The sequence below is a fragment of the Ursus americanus genome, chromosome 6 (assembly GCF_024610735.1).
Source record: "Ursus americanus isolate L20-20 chromosome 6, mUrsAme1.1.p, whole genome shotgun sequence".
NCBI lineage: Eukaryota > Metazoa > Chordata > Mammalia > Carnivora > Ursidae > Ursus > Ursus americanus.
In genome coordinates, this window is record NC_142132.1 from 80,109,183 (window position 1) to 80,118,020 (window position 8,838).

The following is an 8,838-nucleotide window of genomic DNA, read 5'->3' on the forward strand; positions in this document are numbered from 1 at the left end:
AAGCCAGGGACCCCTCTTACCTCGGTCTAAGTGTAGTATTTATACCGTTTATAGTACTACATTTATAAAGGTGTGTCACTTTATTACCTACGACCAGGATAACAAATCGTGAAGTAAGAGAACCAATCAGAATTACAGACTTTTCGAAGTTGCAGGTTCCTCTCAGAACATACAACAATCATCTCTGCACTCAAAATAGCTCATGATACTCCTGCTGTTGGGAAAATCATATGTCAGTTTTGTTACACAAGAGTCTCAGCTTTCTGCAGTTTCAAGAATGGAGGGAGCCTTTCTCCTAGGCACTTGATGGTTCTTTCGTCAAATCAACCATGAGAACTAATTTCCCCAGGTTTTTATGGTTATACACATCATGGCTAGAAGTTCTATAAAAATTTTAAAAATCTCTTAGGATAATATCACTCCTTCTGAGCTGGAAGCATAAATACATGAATTTATGAGACAGTCATTAAACAATATTACATGGGTTACCATTCCCATTTTACAGCCGAGAAAACTAAAGGATTGACTTAGACCTCACAGATCTAAACTGCACTCCAGGGCTTGGCATCCTGTATTCGGTGTGGGGCAAAAAAAGGAAATTCAGACTCAGTGATTTGACTCGTGGATCATCCCACAGCTAGTAAACTGAACATGCAAAATTAATGCAGGTCTCCCGTTGCAAATCGTCTCCCACAAGTAAATTTACGGCAAGAAACTCCTTTTTGCAAAATATTTCTGGATAGTCTTTCACATCATGTGGTCCCAGGAACCCCTGCATCAGAATCTCCTGCAGACTTATTAAAAATGCAGGTTCCAGGAGTTCCCGGGAGTCGGGTCTGGCAGTGTAGGCAGACCCTGCACTCACTCCCTCCACCAGAACATATCAGATCACACCTATTAATAGAACAAGTTCCCCTGAAGTACTGAGGGCTGACGGAAGAGCTACTGAACCACCAAAGGCAGAGAGAATGATAAGAGAACAGCAAGAGACATTGTAAGGAAGGGAACCGCGACCCCAACCCCCACGCTGTCAATGGCAGTGGGGAGGAAGCTATTGAGGGATGGAGAACCATCCCTCTGCCCTGGGGCACAGAAAAAAAGAGAGCAGCAAGAGCAACTAACATATAAAAGAGCCACAACTAACATATAGAAGAGCCACAACTAACATAAAAAAGAGCCCTCAGGAGAACTCCGCCCAGGAGTGGGGGAGCAGTGGGAACACTCTGGGGCAGAGGACAGCGACTTGGTTTATGTTCCCACTATGTTCCCACTCCACCTGAAAGCCTAGATCAGAGCAGAGACTGGACATCATCACAGGCAGGTCCAGCTGTCACAGGGAGTTTGCAACCTCAGCAAGCCCAGGGTCTACAAGCCCACACCAGCCCTGGTCTTGCTGAGACAGAGAAAAGAAGCCAGAGTTTAAAAAGGCCAAGGAGCTGTGGGGATGCTCTCTCCCCCTTAAAAGCCCAAAGTGGGAACAGGGTCTGGATGCTGTAAGTGGTGGGTCCAGTCACCACAGAGAGCTTGTCACCTCCACAAGCCCCGTGTCCGCAAGCCCACGCCAACCTCTGCGGTGCTGGGAGACAAAAAATATGCCATGGGGTATTTTTTCTTTTTTTGTTTTGTTTTGGTTTCATTTAAAACTTTTTTCTTAATTTTTATTTTATCTTACTTTTTAATTTTTTAAAATTCATCTTCTTTTGTTTTAATTTGTGTTCGTTTTGGTTTTGTTTTATTCTCATTAATTTTTTTTCTGCTTTTCTCTCTTTTTTCTTTTTTCTCTTCTTTTATTTTCTTCTATTATTATTATTGTTATCATTATCATTATTTTTTTCTTTCTGTAGAAAACCAGTTTATTTTTTTCTTCCAAGATTTTATTTATTTATTTTTAAAGATTTTATTTATTTATTTGAAAGAGAGAAAGAGAGGGAGGGAGAGTAGGCACAAGCAGGGAGAAGGGGGAGAGAGAGGGAGACTCCCAGCTGAGCAGAGAGCTCAATGCGGGGCTCCATCCCAGGACCTGAGATCATGACCTGTGCCAAAGGCAGACACTTAACTGACTGAGCCACCCAGGCACAACCCCCCAAGATTTTATTTAAATTCAATGTTAAATTCATTAACACAGTATAGTATTGGAGTAGGATTTAGTGATTTGATTGGAGTAGGATTTAGTAGGATTTAGTGATTCATCACTTACATACAACACCCAGTGCTCATCCCAACACATGCCCTCCTTAATGCCCATCACCCTTTTAGCACATCCCCCTCATCCTCCACCCCTCTGGCAACCCTCAGTTTGTTCTCTATAGCTAAGAGTCTCTTATGGTTTCCTCTCTGTTTTTATCTTATTTTGTTTTTCTTTCCCTTCCCCTATGTTCATCTTAAATTCCATATATGAGTGAAATCATATGGTATTTGTCTTTCTCTGACTGACATCTCTAAAAAGCCACTGTTTAAAAGAATGACTAGCATATACAGCCACAGCCACAGCCAGCCAGCAAAAGTCACCAAGCACACGATCTACAGAGGTGACACCATTCACAAGACCACTCCTTCAAGTTTAGGAGAAGTGTCCATTCCACCTAATCCACAGAAATAAGCACAGAAGGTCAAGCAAAATGGGGAGACTGAGGAATATGCTCCCCCCAAAAAAAGAACAAGAAAAAATCTCAGAAAAAGAACTAGATGAAACAGTGATAAGAAACATACCTGATAAAGAATTTTTTTTTAAGTAGCTCTCACATGGGGCTTGAACTCATGACTCTAAAATTGAGGGTCACATGCTCTACTGACTGAGCCAGCCGGCTGTTCCAGCTGACAAAGAATTTAAAGTAATTATTGTGAAGATGCTCAGTGGGCTGGAGAAAAGAGTGGAAGAACTCAGTGAGACCCTCAGTAAAAAGATAGAAAATATTAAAAAGAACCAGTCAGAGCTGAAGAATACAAGAACGGAAATATAAAACACACCAGAGAGAATCAGCAGTAGATGAGAGGATGCAGAAGAATGTACCAGCCATCTGGAACACAGGATAACGGAGAGCACCCAAGCTGCACAGCAAAACAAAACAAGAATTTTCAAAAATGAGGATAAATGAAGAGATCTCCTGGACAACATCAAGTAAACATTCACATTATAGAAGTCCCAGAAGGAAAGAGAGAGAAACGTGTGAAAACTTAATTGAAGAAATAATAACAGAAAACTTCCCTAACCTAGGAAAGGAAATAGATCTCCAAGTCCAAGAAGCACAGAGAGTTCTAAACAAGATGAACCCAAGAAGGTCTGCACCTCCATACATCATCATTAAATGTCAAAGGTTAAAGATAACAAGAGAATCCCAAAGAGAACCCTAGAGAGAAACAAAAAGGGATAACCTATGAGCTGATTTTTCAGCAGAAGTTTCACAGGCCTGAAGGGAGTGGCATGATATAGTCAAAGTGCTGAAAGAAAAAACCTACAACAAAGAACACTCTACCCTGCAAGGTTATCACTCAGATTTGAAAGCGAGATAAAGTTTCTCAGACAGAAAGATAAAGGAGTTTATCGCCACTAAACCAGCCTAACAGGAAATGTTAAAGAGACTTCTTTAAGTGGAAAAGAAATGGTCACGATTAGACGTAAGAAAATTATGATTAAAAGATGTAAAATACACATATACATATAATGTAGAAAAGGGAATAAAAGGGGAAGAAAGGTGATAAAGAAAAAGGAAAAAAGAGGTTTTTTTCTTTTTTCAGAATGTGTTTAAACTTAAAGACCATCAAATTAATACAGACTGCTGTTTACTTAGGGTGTTATATATGTACTTCATGGTAACCAAACCCAAAACCTGTGATAAATACACAAAAAATAAAGAGAAAGAAAGCCAAACATAACACTATAGAAACTCATCATCCACAAAGAAAGAAAGCAAGAAGGAACAAAGAAAATCTACAAAAACACCCAGAAACCAAATTTTAAAATGGCAATAAGTACAGACCTGCCAATAATTACTTTAAATGTAAATGTCCTAGGGGCACCTGGCTGGCTCAGTCAGTACAGCATGTGACTCTTAACCTCAGGGTCATGAATTCAAGCCCTATGTTGGGTGTAGAAATTACTGAAATGTAAATGGCCTAAATACTCCAATCAAAAGACATAGGATTGCAGAACGGATTAAAAAAAACAAGACTCACCTATGCTACCTATAAAAGACTCACCTCAGACCTAAAAATACATACAGACTGAAAGGGAAGGGATGGAAAAACATTTACCATGCAAATGGAAGAAGAAAAAAAAAGCTAAGATAGCAATACTTATATCAGACAAAACAAAGACTTTAAAACAAAGACTGTAACAAGACAAAGAAGGGCATTACATAACAATAAAAGGATCAATTCAATGAAAGAATATAACAATTGTTAATATCTACACACCCAACACTGGAGCACCTAAATACATAAAGCAGATATGAATGGACATAAAGAGAGAAATTGATGGTGATACAATAATAGTAGGGGACTTTCACACTCCACTTACATCAAAAGATAGATCATCCAGACAGAAAATCAGAAAGGAAACAATGTCTTTGAATGACACATTGGATCACATGGATACAAAAGGTATATACAGAACATTCCATCCCAGAACAACAGAACACACATTCTTTTGAAGTGTGTGTTCTCCAGAATAAATCACATATAAGGCCATTAAACAAGCCTCAATCAATTTAAGAAGACTGAAATCATACCATGCATCTCTTCCAACCACAATGATATGAGACTAGAAATCAATCACAGGAAAAAAACTAGATAAACCACAAACACATGGAGACTAAACAATATGACACTAAACAATGAATGGGTCAACAAAGAAATCATAGAAGAAATAAAAAAATACATGGTGACAAATGAAAATGAAAACACAGTGGTCCAAAATCTTTGGGACACAGTGAAACCAGTTCTGAGAGGGAAGTAAAAAGAGATACAAGCGTTCCTCAAGAAACAAGAAAAAATTCATATAAAGAATCTAATCTTATACCTAAAGGAACTAGAAAAAGAACAAACAAAGCCCAAAGTGAGTAGAAGAAAGGAAATAATAAGAATTAGAGCAGAAATAAATGACACAAAGACTAAAACAACAATACAGAAAATCAAAAAAATGAAGAGCTGATTCTTTGAAAAGGTAAACAAAATTGACAAATCCTCAGCCAGAGTTATCAAGAAAAAAAAGAGAAAGGACCCAAATAAATAAAATCAGAAATGAGAGAGAACACTATGAAAAATTATATGCTAACAAACTGGACAACCTAGAAGAAATGGATAAATTCCTATAAACATACAATCTTCCAAAACTGAACCAGGAAGAAATAGAAAATCTGAACAGATCAATTATAAGTAACAAAATTGAATTGGTAATCTGAAAACTACCAAAAAATAAAAGTCCAGGACCGGATGGATTCACAGGGGAATTCTACCAGACATTTAACAGAGTTAATACTTATTCTCCTCAAACTATTCCAAAAAATAGAAGAGGAAGCAATGCTTCCAAATATATTCTATGAGGCTAGCATTATCCTAACACCAGAAAAAGACACCACACACACACAAAAAGAACACTACAGGCTAATATCCCTGATGAACATAGAAGCAAAAATCCTCAACAAAATATTAGCAAACTGTGTACAATAATACATTAAAAAGATCATTCACCATGACCCGAGGAAGTTATTCCAGAGATGCAAGTTTGGCTCAATACTCACAAATAAATTAACACCATACATGTATCAACAAAATGAAGGATAGAAATCATCTAACCATCTCAACAAATGCAGAAAAAGCATTTGACAAGATTCAACATCCACTCATGATAAAAACTCTCAACAAAGTGGGTTTAGAAAGAATATACCTTAACATAGTAAAGGCCATATATGAAAAACCCACAGTTTACATCATACTTAATGGTGAAAAACTGAGAGCTTTCCCTCTAAGGTCAGGAACAAGACAAGGATGTCCACTCGCACCACTTTTACTCAATATAATACTGGAAGTCCCAGCCACAGCAATCGGACTAGTAAAAGAAATAAGAGGCATCCATGTTGGTAAGAAGAAGTTAAACTGTCACTATTTGCAGATGACATGATACTATACATAGAAAATCCTAAAGATTCCACTAAAGACTACTAGAAGTAATAAGCAAATTCAGTAAAGTGGCAGGGTACAAAATTAATATAGAAATGGATGACATTTCTGTACACAAATAACAAAGTAGCAGAAAGGGAAATTAAAAATAAGATCATCTAGGGGGCGCCTGGGTGGCTTAGTCGTTAAGCGTCTGCCTTCGGCTCAGGGCATGATCCCGGCGTTCTGGGATCGAACCCCACGTCAGGCTCTTCCGCTGGGAGCCTGCTTCTTCCTCTCCCACTCCCCCTGCTAGTGTTCCCTCTCTCACTGGCTGTCTCTCTCTCTGTCGAATGAATAAATAAAATCTTTAAATAAAATAAAATCATCTATAATTGCACTGAAAAGAATAAAATACCTAGGAATAAACTTAACCAAAGAGGTGAAAGACCTGTACTCCAAAAACTATAAGACACTGATGAAATAAATTGAAGATGACACAAACAAATGGAAAAACATTATATGCTCATGGATTGGAAGAATTAACACTTTTAAAATGTCCATATTACCCAAAGCAATCTACAGATTTGATGCAATCCCTATCAAAACATCAACAGCATTTTTCTTTTTTTTTTTAAAAAAATTTATTTGTTTATTTGAAAGAGAGAGATGGAGGGAGGGAGAGAGAACACGAGCAGGGAAGGGGCAGAGGGAGAAGCAGACTCCGCACTAAGCAAGGAGCCCAATGCGGGACTTGATCCCAGGCCCCTGGGATCATGACCTGAGCCGAAGGCAGACACTTAACCAACCGAGCCACCCAGGCGTCCCCCAACAGCATTTTTCACAAAACTAAAACAAATATTACCAAAATTTGTGTGGAACCACAAAAGACCCCAAAGAGCTAAAACAATCCTGAGAAAGAACAAAACTGGAGATACAACAATACCAGATTTCAAGACCTACTATAAATCTGTAGTAATTCATAGAGTATGATACTAGCACAAAAATAGACACATAGATCAATGGAAGAGAACAGAGACCCCAGAAATAAATCCACAATTATATGGTCAATTCATCCATAACAAAGTACAATGGGGAAAAGACAGTCTCTTCAATAAATGGTGCTGGGAAACAGGATGGCTGCTTACAAAAGAATGAAGCTGGACCACCTACCTACACTATATACAAAAATAAACTCGAAATGGATTAAAGACCTAAATGTGAGACCTGAAAGCATAAAAATCCTAGAAAAGAGCAAAGACAATAATTTCTCTGACATCAGCCATAGCAACATTTTCTTGATATGTCTCCTAATGCAAGGGAGACAAAAGCAAAAATAAGCTATTGGGACTACATCAAAATTAAGAGCTTTTGCACAGCAAAGGAAACCATCAACAAAATAGAAAGACAACCTACTGAATGAGACAAGATCTATGCAAATGATATATCTAATAATGGGTTCATAGTGAAAATATATAAAGAACTTATACAACTCAATACCAAAAAACCACACAATCCAATTAAAAAATGGGCAGAAGACCTGAATGGGCATTTTCCCAAAGAAGACATACAGATGGCTAACAGCACATGAAAAGATGCTCAACATCACTAATCAGGGAAATGCAAATCAAAACTGCAATGGGATACCACCTTATACCAGTTAGAAGGGCTAAAACCAAAATGACAAGAAATAACAAGTGTTGGCGAGGATGTAGAAAAAAAGCAACGCTCGTGCAGCGCTGGTGGGAATGTAAATTAGTACAGTCACTGTGGAAAACAGTATGGAGTTTCCTCAAAAAATTAAAAGTAGAAACAGTATGTGATCCAATAATTCCACTATTGGGTATTTGCCCAAAGAAAATAAAAACACTAATTCAAAAAGATACATGCCCCCCCATGTTTATTATAGCATTATTTACAGTAGCCAAGATATCTAAGCAGCCCAAGTGTCCATCATTAGATGAATGGATAAGGAAGGTGTGTACACACACACACACACACACACACACACACACACACACACACACAGAGGAATATTACATAGCCACAAAAAAGGATGAGATCATGCCACTTGAGGCAACATTGATGGACCTCGAAACTATTATGCTAAATGAAATAATCAGACCGAGATGAACACCATATGATTTCACTCATAAGTGGAAACTTTAAAAAATGAATGAACAAACGAAAAGAAGAATCAGAACTATAAATACAGAGAACAAACTGATGGTTGCCAGAGAGAAGGGAGGTGGGAGGTTGGGCCAAATGGTGGGAGGGGGAGGCAGACAGAGTCTCTAGCGATGGAATGAGTACGTCACAGGGATAAAAAGCAGAGCATGAGGAATGCAGTCCGTGATACTGGAGTGGCCATGCAATGGGACACATGGCAGCCACACTTGCGGTGAGCACAGCATAATGTATGCATTTGTCAAATCACTGAGTCGTACATCTGGAACTAATGTAATATCGTGTGTCAACTACACTAAAAAAAACGTTTTGGGGGCCCCTGGGGGACTCAGTAGGCTGAGCGGTCAACTCTTGACTTCGGCTCAGGTCATGATCTCAGGGTCGTGAGATCGAGCCTTGTGTTGGGTTCCACACTGGGCGTGGAGCCTGCTTGGGATTCTCTCTCTCCTTCTCTCTGTGACCCTCTCACCCAGCGTTCAATCTCTCTCTCTCTCTCTAGAAAAAAAAAAAGGTTTTAATTTTGAGAAAAAAGTCGATTGAGTATGTCATGTTTAC